We start from the raw sequence: 19,162 nt of genomic DNA, 5'->3' as shown, positions 1-19,162 counted from the left end.
GCGAACAAAATTTTAGTATGATTTTTCTGATATTATTTTAATTTTATGAAAAAAAACTATTCTCAACTATAAAAAGTACAAAAATTCAATGGCGGTCAATAATTTTCAGTAAAATGAAACAATATTTGCATTTTAGGCAACGCGTACAAAAATTTAATATCTTTTTCCTTAAAGTAAGCATATTTTATGAAGAACAGCCAATCATGATGTACAAAAAGTACTGAAATCATGCGACGGTTATTATTAGTATCAAAATAAATCAATAACTACATTCTTATTCCACAAAAATAAAAGTGTAAGTATTTTAATTCTCATTATATCTGAATTCTGATTAGAAGACTTGTCTCAAGATGGTAAAAAATAACTGATTTCAAATAAAATAGTATCATTTTTGATAAAAAGAAGAATAATTTTGATTATTTTAAACAATGTGATCAAAATTTTAGTATGATTTTTCTGATATTATTTTAATTTATGACAAAAAAACTATTCTTAAATATAAAAAGTACAAAAATCCAATGGCGGTCAATAATTTTCAGTAAAATGAAGAAATATTTGCATTTTAGGCAACGCGTACAACAATTTTACATCTTTTTCCTTAAAGTTAGATTATTCTATGAAGAACAGCCAATCATTATGTACAAAGAGTACTGAAATCATATGACAGTTAATAATATGCATCAAAATAAATCAATAACTACATTCTTATTCCACAAAAATAAAAGTTTAAGTATTTTAATTCTCATTATATCTGAATTCTGATTAGAAGACTTGTCTCAAGATGGTAAAAATAACTGATTTCCAATAAAATAGTATCATTTTTGATAAAAATAAGAATAATTTTGATTATTTTAAACAATGGGAACAAAATTTTAGTAGGATTTTTCTGACATTCTTTTAATTTATGAGAAAAAACTATTCTTAAATATAAAAAGTACAAAAATCCAATGGCGGTCAATAATTTTCAGTAAAATGAAAAAAATATTTGCATTTTAGGCAACACGTACAAAAATTTTATATCTTTTTCTTGAAAGTTAGATTATTTCTATGAAGAACAGCCAATCATGATGTACAAAAAGTACTGAAATCATATGACGGTTAATAATTTGCATCAAAATAAATCAATAACTGCATTCTTATTCCACAAAAATAAAAGTTTAAGTATTTTAATTCTCACTATATCTCAATTCTGATTCGAAGACTTGGTTCTAGATGGTAAAAATAACTGATTTCAAATAAAATAGTATCATTTTTAATAAAAAGAAGAATAATTTTGGTTATTTTTAACAATGCGAACAAAATTTTAGTATGATTTCTCTGCCATTCTTTTAATTTTATGAAAAAAAGCTATTCAAAATATAAAAAGTACAAAAATCCAATGGCGGTCAATAATTTTCAGTAAAATGAAGAAATATTTGCATTTTAGGCAACGCGTACAAAAATTTAATATCTTTTTCCTTAAATTAAATTATTTTATGAAGAACAGCCAATCATTATGTACAAAAAGTACTGAAATCATATGACAGTTAATAATATGCATCAAAATAAATCAATAACTGCATTCTTATTCCACAAAATTAAAATTTTAAGTATTTTAATTCTCATTATATCTCAATTCTGATTAGAAGACTTGTCTCAAGATGGTAAAAATAACTGATTGCAAATAAAATAGTACAATATTTGATAAAAAGAAGATTAATTTTGGTAATTCTAAACAATGGGAACAAACTTTTAATATCATTTCTTTGACATTCTTTTAATTTCATGAAAAAACAACCTATTCGAAACTATTAAAAGTTCAAAAATCCAATGGCCGTCAACAATAACCATTTTCGTAGAAATAAGTTCATGTTAACTGAGTCATATAATACAATTATGTATTATATGTCTCTGATGTTTATAATATTTAATACGAAAATATTAATTAACACAAACAATTTAACGCTCTAAGCATCTTATTCTGTTAAACTATTTTTACTTTTTTATTGCAACTAATTTTATTACAAATTATAACGTGTAAATTAAGGTGTCTTCGTAGAGGTCCGCGTTCATCGATTGTAAACACTGTGGAGTTCGGTTTACATAAGAATTTTAAATATATACGTATCCGTCCGATCCGTGCATAAATTTAATTTACTGATCGATCGGTGACAGTTGTCAGGGTAACTCTTACATAGGTTATTTGACTTATCTGACGGATCCTATGGGTCACCGATCACCGATCAGTCAAACATCCGTCACCGATCATTCACCGATCAGTCAAGTTCACGTCAAACAGTAACGCCTAAGGTTGCAAGTACTGTAGCATGTGGTTGTATTGTTATATTTTTTTTTGGATTAATTTATTTTTGGTTTCATGATTTATCACCTACTATACCACGTTCGTACTGGGGTAAATTCAGTAAAAAATCTCCCTTTGACTTTAATGCTTATCTATGTATGGAATTAAATTTATACCTGATTTACGTTTAGAAATTGGAAACTTTCATATAACATTCATGAAAGTACAAATGTAGCCCTATCTTTTGCACTAATAAAAACATCGGGTCATGCGGCATTTTTGGGCATTCACATGGCCTTGTTTACAAACAATGTAGATTCGCACTGAATTCCTATACTGACCCCCATTACTTTTCCACCCTCTAGTAAAAAAAATTAGTACATTCAGCATTTATTTTTTATTTTTTTTCAACTCTAGTTTTGATCCATCTGCCAAAAAATATTTATTACAAACATTATCTACCAATCAGAGGAGCATATGACTTCAGTGTTATACAGAAAGCTCTCCCCTAAATGGGCGGTCCCTGGTGACGTATATTTATTTACTGAATTTACCCCTATAAGGGACTTTTTTACTTCTTTTCCCACTTTTTTTGTAATAAACATGTAAGGTATCCAATTTTCAAGTTCCAGTTTCAATACAACATTCATAAATGCTAAGTTTGTAACGATAGAACAAAAATTATACTACAGCCCATACTGCGGCCAATGTATATTTGGTATATAAAGTTGCACATTGACTGTTTTTATAAGAATTGTGTAAAATACTATGTTTAATAAATATGAATTGTTTTCTGTGTTTGCTTTGACCAGTATTGCAAGTAAACCTAGAAACTAAAGACTTGGTGTACTCTTAGTTAAATTTTTCCTTATATGGAAGTTTTTGATTAAATACCCTGAAAAGAGCACAAAAGGACTTTTTAAAGGTTTTTTTAAGCAGTTTGATACCAAATAAAACAACAATTATGTTTCATTATACTAAATCTGTGTTTTAATTACTTGTAAAGTTCACAAAATGTCATTGACAATCACTCTGCAGAAATTCCTGTTACCCCAACATCAGGATGGATTCTTCGCCAAAACTAGACAGCCAAAACTGAAGTAGAAAAAAGTGCCAAATATGAATAAATAAGTCTAAATATAACCAAACTTTGCATTTGGAAGATTAAAGTAACAATTTAGAATATTTAAAAGCAATTATTTAACAAAAAAAATTCAATTACAAACATTTCAACACTAGTTTCCTAGATGAAGGACATGTAATCATGAAAAGTTGTCTAGTATAGTTTTTAAATAAAGAATCGCAATGCGTTATGTGAAAATAAATGAATATCTTCATGCGGTCAGATTATTTGAGTGTTAAAATACTAGAAAAGTGCTTATTTACCACTTGTTCTACAACTTAACATAAGGAACACAGCTAAAAAAAATATCACTATGTCAAAGGGAGCTAATCCATTTTTTCAAATGATTTTATATATATTATGAGGAGAAATATGTGCAAAATGTGATGTAAATGGGGAGGATATTTGTGCCTTTCATTGATATCATAACTCTAAAGTGTCATTTCTATTGTTTTTTTTCAATCTGCACACAAAAACTGATTTTTAACATATACCCCATGCTTCCTCTCACAGTACACTCAGTGCATCCTGAATAGCCGCGGCTAAGATAGAAATTTGTATAAAAAACAACTTCAAATGGTTCAAAAATCCTTCCATTACATTAATATTTACAGGAAATGAGTTTGTGGATTATTGTGTGGCCTTGGACAAGTATAGTGAAAAATGCATATTTTCCTATAAGGGACTTTTTTACTTCTTTTCCCACTTTTTTTGTAATAAACATGTAAGGTATCCAATTTTCAAGTTCCAGTTTCAATACAACATTCATAAATGCTGAGTTTGTAACGATAGAACAAAAATTATACTACAGCCCATACTGCGGCCAATGTATATTTGGTATATAAAGTTGCACATTGACTGTTTTTATAAGAATTGTGTAAAATACTATGTTTAATAAATATGAATTGTTTTCTGTGTTTGCTTTGACCAGTATTGCAAGTAAACCTAGAAACTAAAGACTTGGTGTACTCTTAGTTAAATTTTTCCTTATATGGAAGTTTTTGATTAAATACCCTGAAAAGAGCACAAAAGGACTTTTTAAAGGCTTTTTTAAGCAGTTTGATACCAAATAAAACAACAATTATGTTTCATTATACTAAATCTGTGTTTTAATTACTTGTAAAGTTCACAAAATGTCATTGACAATCACTCTGCAGAAATTCCTGTTACCCCAACATCAGGATGGATTCTTCGCCAAAACTAGACAGCCAAAACTGAAGTAGAAAAAAGTGCCAAATATGAATAAATAAGTCTAAATATAACCAAACTTTGCATTTGGAAGATTAAAGTAAAAATTTAGAATATTTAAAAGCAATTATTTAACAAAAAAAAAAATCAATTACAAACATTTCAACACTAGTTTCCTAGATGAAGGACATGTAATCATGAAAAGTTGTCTAGTATAGTTTTTAAATAAAGAATCGCAATGCGTTATGTGAAAATAAATGAATATCTTCATGCGGTCAGATTATTTGAGTGTTAAAATACTAGAAAAGTGCTTATTTACCACTTGTTCTACAACTTAACATGGGGAACACAGCTAAAAAAAATATCACTATGTCAAAGGGAGCTAATCCATTTTTTCAAATGATTTTATATATATTATGAGGAGAAATATGTGCAAAATGTGATGTAAATGGGGAGGATATTTGTGCCTTTCATTGATATCATAACTCTAAAGTGTCATTTCTATTGTTTTTTTCAATCTGCACACAAAAACTGATTTTTAACATATACCCCATGCTTCCTCTCACAGTACACTCAGTGCATCCTGAATAGCCGCGGCTAAGATAGAAATTTGTATAAAAAACAACTTCAAATGGTTCCAAAATCCTTCCATTACATTAATATTTACAGGAAATGAGTTTGTGGATTATTGTGTGGCCTTGGACAAGTATAGTGAAAAATGCATATTTTCCTATAGGGGTAAATTCAGTAAAAAATCTCCCTTTGACTTTAATGCTAATCTATGTATGGAATTAAATTTATACCTGATTAACCTTTAGAAATTGGAAACTTTCATATAACATTCATGAAAGTACAAATGTAGCCCTATCTTTTGCACTAATAAAAACATCGGGTCATGCGGCATTTCTGGGCATTCACATGGCCTTGTTTACAAACAATGTAGATTCGCACTGAATTCCTATACTGACCCCCATTACTTTTCAACCCTATAGTAAAAAAAATTAGTACATTCAGCATTTATTTTTTTTTTTTTTTCAACTCTAGTTTTGATCCATCTGCCAAAAAATATTTATTACAAACATTATCTACCAATCAGAGGAGCATATGACTTCAGTGTTATACAGAAAGCTCTCCCCTAAATGGGCGGTCCCTGATGACGTATATTTATTTACTGAATTTACCCCTATAAGGAACTTTTTTACTTCTTTTCCCACTTTTTTGTAATAAACATGTAAGGTATCCAATTTTCAAGTTCCAGTTTCAATACAACATTCATAAATGCTGAGTTTGTAAAGATAGAGCAAAATTTATACTACAGCCCATACTGCGGCCAATGTATATTTGGTATATAAAGTTGCACATTGACTGTTTTTATAAGAATTGTGTAAAATACTATGTTTAATAAATATGAATTGTTTTCTGTGTTTGCTTTGACCAGTATTGCAAGTAAACCTAGAAACTAAAGACTTGGTGTACTCATAGTTACATTTTTCCTTATATGGAAGTTTTTGATTAAATACCCTGAAAAGAGCACAAAAGGACTTTTTAAAGGCTTTTTTAAGCAGTTTGATACCAAATAAAACAACAATTATGTTTCATTATACTAAATCTGTGTTTTAATTACTTGTAAAGTTCACAAAATGTCATTGACAATCACTCTGCAGAAATTCCTGTTACCCCAACATCAGGATGGATTCTTCGCCAAAACTAGACAGCCAAAACTGAAGTAGAAAAAAGTGCCAAATATGAATAAATAAGTCTAAATATAACCAAACTTTGCATTTGGAAGATTAAAGTAACAATTTAGAATATTTAAAAGCAATTATTTAACAAAAAAAAATTCAATTACAAACATTTCAACACTAGTTTCCTAGATGAAGGACATGTAATCATGAAAAGTTGTCTAGTATAGTTTTTAAATAAAGAATCGCAATGCGTTATGTGAAAATAAATGAATATCTTCATGCGGTCAGATTATTTGAGTGTTAAAATACTAGAAAAGTGCTTATTTACCACTTGTTCTACAACTTAACATGGGGAACACAGCTAAAAAAAATATCACTATGTCAAAGGGAGCTAATCCATTTTTTCAAATGATTTTATATATATTATGAGGAGAAATATGTGCAAAATGTGATGTAAATGGGGAGGATATTTGTGCCTTTCATTGATATCATAACTCTAAAGTGTCATTTCTATTGTTTTTTTCAATCTGCACACAAAAACTGATTTTTAACATATACCCCATGCTTCCTCTCACAGTACACTCAGTGCATCCTGAATAGCCGCGGCTAAGATAGAAATTTGTATAAAAAACAACTTCTAATGGTTCCAAAATCCTTCCATTACATTAAAATTTACAGGAAATGAGTTTGTGGATTATTGTGTGGCCTTGGACAAGTACAGTGAAAGAGTGCATATTTTCCTATAGGGGTAAATTCAGTAAAAAATCTCCCTTTGACTTTAATGCTAATCTATGTATGGAATTAAATTTATACCTGATTTACCTTTAGAAATTGGAAACTTTCATATAACATTCATGAAAGTACAAATGTAGCCCTATCTTTTGCACTAATAAAAACATCGGGTCATGCGGCATTTTTGGGCATTAACATGGCCTTGTTTACAAACAATGTAGATTCGCACTGAATTCCTATACTGACCCCCATTACTTTTCCACCCTGTAGTAAAAAAAATTAGTACATTCAGCATTTATTTTTTATTTTTTTTCAACTCTAGTTTTGATCCATCTGCCAAAAAATATTTATTACAAACATTATCTACCAATCAGAGGAGCATATGACTTCAGTGTTATACAGAAAGCTCTCCCCTAAATGGGCGGTCCCTGATGACGTATATTTATTTACTGAATTTACCCCTATAAGGAACTTTTTTACTTCTTTTCCCACTTTTTTGTAATAAACATGTAAGGTATCCAATTTTCAAGTTCCAGTTTCAATACAACATTCATAAATGCTGAGTTTGTAAAGATAGAGCAAAATTTATACTACAGCCCATACTGCGGCCAATGTATATTTGGTATATAAAGTTGCACATTGACTGTTTTTATAAGAATTGTGTAAAATACTATGTTTAATAAATATGAATTGTTTTCTGTGTTTGCTTTGACCAGTATTGCAAGTAAACCTAGAAACTAAAGACTTGGTGTACTCATAGTTACATTTTTCCTTATATGGAAGTTTTTGATTAAATACCCTGAAAAGAGCACAAAAGGACTTTTTAAAGGCTTTTTTAAGCAGTTTGATACCAAATAAAACAACAATTATGTTTCATTATACTAAATCTGTGTTTTAATTACTTGTAAAGTTCACAAAATGTCATTGACAATCACTCTGCAGAAATTCCTGTTACCCCAACATCAGGATGGATTCTTCGCCAAAACTAGACAGCCAAAACTGAAGTAGAAAAAAGTGCCAAATATGAATAAATAAGTCTAACTATAACCAAACTTTGCATTTGGAAGATTAAAGTAACAATTTAGAATATTTAAAAGCAATTATTTAACAAAAAAAAATTCAATTACAAACATTTCAACACTAGTTTCCTAGATGAAGGACATGTAATCATGAAAAGTTGTCTAGTATAGTTTTTAAATAAAGAATCGCAATGCGTTATGTGAAAATAAATGAATATCTTCATGCGGTCAGATTATTTGAGTGTTAAAATACTAGAAAAGTGCTTATTTACCACTTGTTCTACAACTTAACATGGGGAACACAGCTAAAAAAAATATCACTATGTCAAAGGGAGCTAATCCATTTTTTCAAATGATTTTATATATATTATGAGGAGAAATATGTGCAAAATGTGATGTAAATGGGGAGGATATTTGTGCCTTTCATTGATATCATAACTCTAAAGTGTCATTTCTATTGTTTTTTTCAATCTGCACACAAAAACTGATTTTTAACATATACCCCATGCTTCCTCTCACAGTACACTCAGTGCATCCTGAATAGCCGCGGCTAAGATAGAAATTTGTATAAAAAACAACTTCAAATGGTTCCAAAATCCTTCCATTACATTAATATTTACAGGAAATGAGTTTGTGGATTATTGTGTGGCCTTGGACAAGTATAGTGAAAAATGCATATTTTCCTATAAGGAACTTTTTTACTTCTTTTCCCACTTTTTTGTAATAAACATGTAAGGTATCCAATTTTCAAGTTCCAGTTTCAATACAACATTCATAAATGCTGAGTTTGTAAAGATAGAGCAAAATTTATACTACAGCCCATACTGCGGCCAATGTATATTTGGTATATAAAGTTGCACATTGACTGTTTTTATAAGAATTGTGTAAAATACTATGTTTAATAAATATGAATTGTTTTCTGTGTTTGCTTTGACCAGTATTGCAAGTAAACCTAGAAACTAAAGACTTGGTGTACTCATAGTTACATTTTTCCTTATATGGAAGTTTTTGATTAAATACCCTGAAAAGAGCACAAAAGGACTTTTTAAAGGCTTTTTTAAGCAGTTTGATACCAAATAAAACAACAATTATGTTTCATTATACTAAATCTGTGTTTTAATTACTTGTAAAGTTCACAAAATGTCATTGACAATCACTCTGCAGAAATTCCTGTTACCCCAACATCAGGATGGATTCTTCGCCAAAACTAGACAGCCAAAACTGAAGTAGAAAAAAGTGCCAAATATGAATAAATAAGTCTAAATATAACCAAACTTTGCATTTGGAAGATTAAAGTAACAATTTAGAATATTTAAAAGCAATTATTTAACAAAAAAAAATTCAATTACAAACATTTCAACACTAGTTTCCTAGATGAAGGACATGTAATCATGAAAAGTTGTCTAGTATAGTTTTTAAATAAAGAATCGCAATGCGTTATGTGAAAATAAATGAATATCTTCATGCGGTCAGATTATTTGAGTGTTAAAATACTAGAAAAGTGCTTATTTACCACTTGTTCTACAACTTAACATGGGGAACACAGCTAAAAAAAATATCACTATGTCAAAGGGAGCTAATCCATTTTTTCAAATGATTTTATATATATTATGAGGAGAAATATGTGCAAAATGTGATGTAAATGGGGAGGATATTTGTGCCTTTCATTGATATCATAACTCTAAAGTGTCATTTCTATTGTTTTTTTCAATCTGCACACAAAAACTGATTTTTAACATATACCCCATGCTTCCTCTCACAGTACACTCAGTGCATCCTGAATAGCCGCGGCTAAGATAGAAATTTGTATAAAAAACAACTTCAAATGGTTCCAAAATCCTTCCATTACATTAAAATTTACAGGAAATGAGTTTGTGGATTATTGTGTGGCCTTGGACAAGTATAGTGAAAAATGCATATTTTCCTATAGGGGTAAATTCAGTAAAAAATCTCCCTTTGACTTTAATGCTAATCTATGTATGGAATTAAATTTATACCTGATTAACCTTTAGAAATTGGAAACTTTCATATAACATTCATGAAAGTACAAATGTAGCCCTATCTTTTGCACTAATAAAAACATCGGGTCATGCGGCATTTCTGGGCATTCACATGGCCTTGTTTACAAACAATGTAGATTCGCACTGAATTCCTATACTGACCCCCATTACTTTTCAACCCTGTAGTAAAAAAAATTAGTACATTCAGCATTTATTTTTTATTTTTTTTCAACTCTAGTTTTGATCCATCTGCCAAAAAATATTTATTACAAACATTATCTACCAATCAGAGGAGCATATGACTTCAGTGTTATACAGAAAGCTCTCCCCTATATGGGCGGTCCCTGATGACGTATATTTATTTACTGAATTTACCCCTATAAGGAACTTTTTTACTTCTTTTCCCACTTTTTTGTAATAAACATGTAAGGTATCCAATTTTCAAGTTCCAGTTTCAATACAACATTCATAAATGCTGAGTTTGTAAAGATAGAGCAAAATTTATACTACAGCCCATACTGCGGCCAATGTATATTTGGTATATAAAGTTGCACATTGACTGTTTTTATAAGAATTGTGTAAAATACTATGTTTAATAAATATGAATTGTTTTCTGTGTTTGCTTTGACCAGTATTGCAAGTAAACCTAGAAACTAAAGACTTGGTGTACTCATAGTTACATTTTTCCTTATATGGAAGTTTTTGATTAAATACCCTGAAAAGAGCACAAAAGGACTTTTTAAAGGCTTTTTTAAGCAGTTTGATACCAAATAAAACAACAATTATGTTTCATTATACTAAATCTGTGTTTTAATTACTTGTAAAGTTCACAAAATGTCATTGACAATCACTCTGCAGAAATTCCTGTTACCCCAACATCAGGATGGATTCTTCGCCAAAACTAGACAGCCAAAACTGAAGTAGAAAAAAGTGCCAAATATGAATAAATAAGTCTAAATATAACCAAACTTTGCATTTGGAAGATTAAAGTAACAATTTAGAATATTTAAAAGCAATTATTTAACAAAAAAAAATTCAATTACAAACATTTCAACACTAGTTTCCTAGATGAAGGACATGTAATCATGAAAAGTTGTCTAGTATAGTTTTTAAATAAAGAATCGCAATGCGTTATGTGAAAATAAATGAATATCTTCATGCGGTCAGATTATTTGAGTGTTAAAATACTAGAAAAGTGCTTATTTACCACTTGTTCTACAACTTAACATGGGGAACACAGCTAAAAAAAATATCACTATGTCAAAGGGAGCTAATCCATTTTTTCAAATGATTTTATATATATTATGAGGAGAAATATGTGCAAAATGTGATGTAAATGGGGAGGATATTTGTGCCTTTCATTGATATCATAACTCTAAAGTGTCATTTCTATTGTTTTTTTCAATCTGCACACAAAAACTGATTTTTAACATATACCCCATGCTTCCTCTCACAGTACACTCAGTGCATCCTGAATAGCCGCGGCTAAGATAGAAATTTGTATAAAAAACAACTTCAAATGGTTCCAAAATCCTTCCATTACATTAATATTTACAGGAAATGAGTTTGTGGATTATTGTGTGGCCTTGGACAAGTATAGTGAAAAATGCATATTTTCCTATAGGGGTAAATTCAGTAAAAAATCTCCCTTTGACTTTAATGCTAATCTATGTATGGAATTAAATTTATACCTGATTAACCTTTAGAAATTGGAAACTTTCATATAACATTCATGAAAGTACAAATGTAGCCCTATCTTTTGCACTAATAAAAACATCGGGTCATGCGGCATTTCTGGGCATTCACATGGCCTTGTTTACAAACAATGTAGATTCGCACTGAATTCCTATACTGACCCCCATTACTTTTCAACCCTGTAGTAAAAAAAATTAGTACATTCAGCATTTATTTTTTATTTTTTTTCAACTCTAGTTTTGATCCATCTGCCAAAAAATATTTATTACAAACATTATCTACCAATCAGAGGAGCATATGACTTCAGTGTTATACAGAAAGCTCTCCCCTATATGGGCGGTCCCTGATGACGTATATTTATTTACTGAATTTACCCCTATAAGGAACTTTTTTACTTCTTTTCCCACTTTTTTGTAATAAACATGTAAGGTATCCAATTTTCAAGTTCCAGTTTCAATACAACATTCATAAATGCTGAGTTTGTAAAGATAGAGCAAAATTTATACTACAGCCCATACTGCGGCCAATGTATATTTGGTATATAAAGTTGCACATTGACTGTTTTTATAAGAATTGTGTAAAATACTATGTTTAATAAATATGAATTGTTTTCTGTGTTTGCTTTGACCAGTATTGCAAGTAAACCTAGAAACTAAAGACTTGGTGTACTCATAGTTACATTTTTCCTTATAAGGAAGTTTTTGATTAAATACCCTGAAAAGAGCACAAAAGGACTTTTTAAAGGCTTTTTTAAGCAGTTTGATACCAAATAAAACAACAATTATGTTTCATTATACTAAATCTGTGTTTTAATTACTTGTAAAGTTCACAAAATGTCATTGACAATCACTCTGCAGAAATTCCTGTTACCCCAACATCAGGATGGATTCTTCGCCAAAACTAGACAGCCAAAACTGAAGTAGAAAAAAGTGCCAAATATGAATAAATAAGTCTAAATATAACCAAACTTTGCATTTGGAAGATTAAAGTAACAATTTAGAATATTTAAAAGCAATTATTTAACAAAAAAAAATTCAATTACAAACATTTCAACACTAGTTTCCTAGATGAAGGACATGTAATCATGAAAAGTTGTCTAGTATAGTTTTTAAATAAAGAATCGCAATGCGTTATGTGAAAATAAATGAATATCTTCATGCGGTCAGATTATTTGAGTGTTAAAATACTAGAAAAGTGCTTATTTACCACTTGTTCTACAACTTAACATGGGGAACACAGCTAAAAAAAATATCACTATGTCAAAGGGAGCTAATCCATTTTTTCAAATGATTTTATATATATTATGAGGAGAAATATGTGCAAAATGTGATGTAAATGGGGAGGATATTTGTGCCTTTCATTGATATCATAACTCTAAAGTGTCATTTCTATTGTTTTTTTCAATCTGCACACAAAAACTGATTTTTAACATATACCCCATGCTTCCTCTCACAGTACACTCAGTGCATCCTGAATAGCCGCGGCTAAGATAGAAATTTGTATAAAAAACAACTTCAAATGGTTCCAAAATCCTTCCATTACATTAATATTTACAGGAAATGAGTTTGTGGATTATTGTGTGGCCTTGGACAAGTATAGTGAAAAATGCATATTTTCCTATAGGGGTAAATTCAGTAAAAAATCTCCCTTTGACTTTAATGCTAATCTATGTATGGAATTAAATTTATACCTGATTAACCTTTAGAAATTGGAAACTTTCATATAACATTCATGAAAGTACAAATGTAGCCCTATCTTTTGCACTAATAAAAACATCGGGTCATGCGGCATTTCTGGGCATTCACATGGCCTTGTTTACAAACAATGTAGATTCGCACTGAATTCCTATACTGACCCCCATTACTTTTCAACCCTGTAGTAAAAAAAATTAGTACATTCAGCATTTATTTTTTATTTTTTTTCAACTCTAGTTTTGATCCATCTGCCAAAAAATATTTATTACAAACATTATCTACCAATCAGAGGAGCATATGACTTCAGTGTTATACAGAAAGCTCTCCCCTATATGGGCGGTCCCTGATGACGTATATTTATTTACTGAATTTACCCCTATAAGGAACTTTTTTACTTCTTTTCCCACTTTTTTGTAATAAACATGTAAGGTATCCAATTTTCAAGTTCCAGTTTCAATACAACATTCATAAATGCTGAGTTTGTAAAGATAGAGCAAAATTTATACTACAGCCCATACTGCGGCCAATGTATATTTGGTATATAAAGTTGCACATTGACTGTTTTTATAAGAATTGTGTAAAATACTATGTTTAATAAATATGAATTGTTTTCTGTGTTTGCTTTGACCAGTATTGCAAGTAAACCTAGAAACTAAAGACTTGGTGTACTCATAGTTACATTTTTCCTTATAAGGAAGTTTTTGATTAAATACCCTGAAAAGAGCACAAAAGGACTTTTTAAAGGCTTTTTTAAGCAGTTTGATACCAAATAAAACAACAATTATGTTTCATTATACTAAATCTGTGTTTTAATTACTTGTAAAGTTCACAAAATGTCATTGACAATCACTCTGCAGAAATTCCTGTTACCCCAACATCAGGATGGATTCTTCGCCAAAACTAGACAGCCAAAACTGAAGTAGAAAAAAGTGCCAAATATGAATAAATAAGTCTAAATATAACCAAACTTTGCATTTGGAAGATTAAAGTAACAATTTAGAATATTTAAAAGCAATTATTTAACAAAAAAAAAATTCAATTACAAACATTTCAACACTAGTTTCCTAGATGAAGGACATGTAATCATGAAAAGTTGTCTAGTATAGTTTTTAAATAAAGAATCGCAATGCGTTATGTGAAAATAAATGAATATCTTCATGCGGTCAGATTATTTGAGTGTTAAAATACTAGAAAAGTGCTTATTTACCACTTGTTCTACAACTTAACATGGGGAACACAGCTAAAAAAAATATCACTATGTCAAAGGGAGCTAATCCATTTTTTCAAATGATTTTATATATATTATGAGGAGAAATATGTGCAAAATGTGATGTAAATGGGGAGGATATTTGTGCCTTTCATTGATATCATAACTCTAAAGTGTCATTTCTATTGTTTTTTCAATCTGCACACAAAAACTGATTTTTAACATATACCCCATGCTTCCTCTCACAGTACACTCAGTGCATCCTGAATAGCCGCGGCTAAGATAGAAATTTGTATAAAAAAACAACTTCAAATGGTTCAAAAATCCTTCCATTACATTAATATTTACAGGAAATGAGTTTGTGGATTATTGTGTGGCCTTGGACAAGTATAGTGAAAATGCATATTTTCCTATAGGGGTAAATTCAGTAAAAAATCTCCCTTTGACTTTAATGCTAATCTATGTATGGAATTAAATTTATACCTGATTAACCTTTAGAAATTGGAAACTTTCATATAACATTCATGAAAGTACAAATGTAGCCCTATCTTTTACACTAATAAAAACATCGGGTCATGCGGCATTTCTGGGCACTCACATGGCCTTGTTTACAAACAATGTAGATTCGCACTGAATTCCTATACTGACCCCCATTACTTTTCAACCCTGTAGTAAAAAAAATTAGTACATTCAGCATTTATTTTTTATTTTTTTTCAACTCTAGTTTTGATCCATCTGCCAAAAAATATTTATTACAAACATTATCTACCAATCAGAGGAGCATATGACTTCAGTGTTATACAGAAAGCTCTCCCCTAAATGGGCGGTCCCTGATGACGTATATTTATTTACTGAATTTACCCCTATAAGGAACTTTTTTACTTCTTTTCCCACTTTTTTGTAATAAACATGTAAGGTATCCAATTTTCAAGTTCCAGTTTCAATACAACATTCATAAATGCTGAGTTTGTAAAGATAGAGCAAAATTTATACTACAGCCCATACTGCGGCCAATGTATATTTGGTATATAAAGTTGCACATTGACTGTTTTTATAAGAATTGTGTAAAATACTATGTTTAATAAATATGAATTGTTTTCTGTGTTTGCTTTGACCAGTATTGCAAGTAAACCTAGAAACTAAAGACTTGGTGTACTCATAGTCACATTTTTCCTTATATGGAAGTTTTTGATTAAATACCCTGAAAAGAGCACAAAAGGACTTTTTAAAGGCTTTTTTAAGCAGTTTGATACCAAATAAAACAACAATTATGTTTCATTATACTAAATCTGTGTTTTAATTACTTGTAAAGTTCACAAAATGTCATTGACAATCACTCTGCAGAAATTCCTGTTACCCCAACATCAGGATGGATTCTTCGCCAAAACTAGACAGCCAAAACTGAAGTAGAAAAAAGTGCCAAATATGAATAAATAAGTCTAAATATAACCAAACTTTGCATTTGGAAGATTAAAGTAACAATTTAGAATATTTAAAAGCAATTATTTAACAAAAAAAAATTCAATTACAAACATTTCAACACTAGTTTCCTAGATGAAGGACATGTAATCATGAAAAGTTGTCTAGTATAGTTTTTAAATAAAGAATCGCAATGCGTTATGTGAAAATAAATGAATATCTTCATGCGGTCAGATTATTTGAGTGTTAAAATACTAGAAAAGTGCTTATTTACCACTTGTTCTACAACTTAACATGGGGAACACAGCTAAAAAAAAATATCACTATGTCAAAGGGAGCTAATCCATTTTTTCAAATGATTTTATATATATTATGAGGAGAAATATATGCAAAATGTGATGTAAATGGGGAGGATATTTGTGCCTTTCATTGATATCATAACTCTAAAGTGTCATTTCTATTGTTTTTTTCAATCTGCACACAAAAACTGATTTTTAACATATACCCCATGCTTCCTCTCACAGTACACTCAGTGCATCCTGAATAGCCGCGGCTAAGATAGAAATTTGTATAAAAAACAACTTCAAATGGTTCCAAAATCCTTCCATTACATTAAAATTTACAGGAAATGAGTTTGTGGATTATTGTGTGGCCTTGGACAAGTATAGTGAAAGAGTGCATATTTTCCTATAGGGGTAAATTCAGTAAAAAATCTCCCTTTGACTTTAATGCTAATCTATGTATGGAATTAAGTTTATACCTGATTTACCTTTAGAAATTGGAAACTTTCATATAACATTCATGAAAGTACAAATGTAGCCCTATCTTTTGCACTAATAAAAACATCGGATCATGCGGCATTTCTGGGCATTCACATGGCCTTGTTTACAAACAATGTAGATTCGCACTGAATTCCTATACTGACCCCCATTACTTTTCAACCCTATAGTAAAAAAAATTAGTACATTCAGCATTTATTTTTTATTTTTTTTCAACTCTAGTTTTGATCCATCTGCCAAAAAATATTTATTACAAACATTATCTACCAATCAGAGGAGCATATGACTTCAGTGTTATACAGAAAGCTCTCCCCTAAATGGGCGGTCCCTGATGACGTATATTTATTCACTGAATTTACCCCTAGTGCACAACGCAACTTGCACAATGTAAGTACCATTACTCTACAATAAAATATGTATTTCGAATTATCTTCTAAAAAAACAATTATGATTTATTTCACACCAAGTAAATTGAAAAAGAATGCCCCTCAGAAGGATTTTAGTTCATTATAATATTTTTTATTACAGAAACATGCCTAGAAAAAAAATATCATTGTCAAGTTAGATAACTAGTGTCAGATTAAATGACCACGTTCGATAACTTCTACCGTATAAGTAATGAGCCAGTTAGAGCGATGGGGTGTAATAAACACCCGGTCGAAGCAAGAGATGCATCATAATATTTTCTTTGAAGTCGGCCGCGTTTCCATTCCTTTTAAATATACAATTCCTTGACTCAAGATAGCAAGGGAAATCAAAATTAATCAGACTTAAGTCATATTATACTATTTTGAAGCATTTGATAAGTACATTTGATTTTCATCACAAAGAATAGAAATTTTTAACTGAGAACAGTACTGTGTTGAGAAAAGTGCTGAGTCATCATTATAAGTCATATTGATGCGTACTGGTTTAAACTTTATTCTAGGATTTCAATATTAACTATATTGTATAAACTGCACCAAACTATTCTTCTTTGTATTTGTTTTCACCTTTCGCAATGATTAATTCAATTGGAAATCCTAGAATTCAAGTCGCGACAAATATTTTTAACCATATATTTGCCTTTTTTGCTGTGTTAAATTCCCTAAATGTATCACTTAGGTATTTCTATAGGCATAATATTTTAAAATAGAAAATTGTCTGGTAAAGTTTGTAATGTTTATGGAGTAAGACAATATTTGTTCATACTAAAAGCATTTTCAGTGTTAAAATTGTGTATTTAAGAAAAAAAGAGGCCCACCTGAGGCTAAATTTAGAAAGAATTTGTACACTCCTGTGTAAAGAATTGCTCACATTGTTGGCAATTCATGCAGCAAATATTTCAATAGTGCTTCATTTTGTATTTTCTATCTTTTATTATATCAGACATATATAATTTGTCATTTTGTACTGTCTGAAAGGACTGTTGTTGGAAATTAATACTCCCAAGGGACATAATTCAGCTTTTTCATTGATTAATACAGGTAACAAAGGCATCTTTAAAGCTTAGTATTTTGCATATTAAATATTTTAAGTGTCTAATATCTTTGTTTTCATCATCTCAAGACAGAAAAATAGATTTGATAACAACCTCTATAATTTTGCATCACAATATGGCATATACTAAAGCATGGGATGGAGATTAGTATGGATAATCTTGAATTTGTACTTTCGTTTTAAATTTTGGATACAATGAATACAAATTGAATGGAATTGTCATTTTTATCTGTTTTAATGGAACTGTTTATTATTCTTTTTTAAATGAGATAAGATATGACTGGACACAGGTTGTCTATTAGACCTTATCTGAAAGAAGCAGAGAAAGAGGTAAACCAGCATGTTTGGGTAGGGACAAAAAAATATCCATGTTTCTTTAAGTAATGGGGACATACAAGTATTTATTATAGCCAAGGTTTTCACAATAACCCAGTATTGCATTAATAGTGTCATAAGAATTCTTTATAGCTTTATGTCACAGTATAGGGAAAACGTTACTATTACATTTCCCAGCATTAGGTTGGCCTTTTGTGTATCCAAGACAGGTGAAGGATGTCAACTTAGGAGCGCCGTGATTGGATGTAAGGGTACAATATATTTTTTATTTATCTATGAATAACTGCAGTGTTTATATTTACAATATAAATTTTAAAACTTATTGAAATATTTTCTAGAGAATTATTCGAAAAGGCTTTCAAAATTTTATAAATTTGCTGCAAAATGACGGTGGGCATGGAAATCATAAACAAGCTCCGTTGGAAATTGGTCATGATACTATTTGGCTTCAATTTTTAAAATAGAGTAACAAAGTACTAACACCACACATAACTGTTTTATCCAGGTTTTTATTATAAAAAGTGG

The 19,162-nt window shown here is 30.0% G+C and overlaps 1 protein-coding gene and 1 long non-coding RNA gene across 3 annotated transcripts in view; one reads left to right on the top strand and one right to left on the bottom strand.

The window, feature by feature from the left end:
• The window catches only part of LOC143061976 (uncharacterized), a 290,220-nt gene that overhangs the window by 36,470 nt on the left and 234,588 nt on the right, over positions 1-19,162 (top strand). The gene's annotated exons all lie outside the window — the stretch shown is intronic.
• LOC143043382 (uncharacterized) lies at positions 3,265-16,887 on the bottom strand. 2 transcript variants are annotated; one of them, XR_012968362.1, is made up of 10 exons: positions 16,813-16,887; positions 15,929-16,025; positions 14,235-14,331; positions 12,541-12,637; positions 10,847-10,943; positions 9,153-9,249; positions 7,912-8,008; positions 6,217-6,313; positions 4,522-4,618; positions 3,265-3,376 (listed from the first exon to the last, which is right to left on the bottom strand). It is a non-coding gene; the product is annotated as an uncharacterized LOC143043382 (long non-coding RNA). The 2 variants fall into 2 exon arrangements; XR_012968356.1 differs by lacking the exon at positions 16,813-16,887 and having other exon boundaries at positions 15,929-16,118.

The sequence above is a fragment of the Mytilus galloprovincialis genome, chromosome 1, assembly GCF_965363235.1.
Source record: "Mytilus galloprovincialis chromosome 1, xbMytGall1.hap1.1, whole genome shotgun sequence".
Taxonomy (NCBI): Eukaryota; Metazoa; Mollusca; class Bivalvia; order Mytilida; family Mytilidae; genus Mytilus; species Mytilus galloprovincialis.
This window is presented reverse-complemented; position numbering and strand designations above follow the sequence as displayed.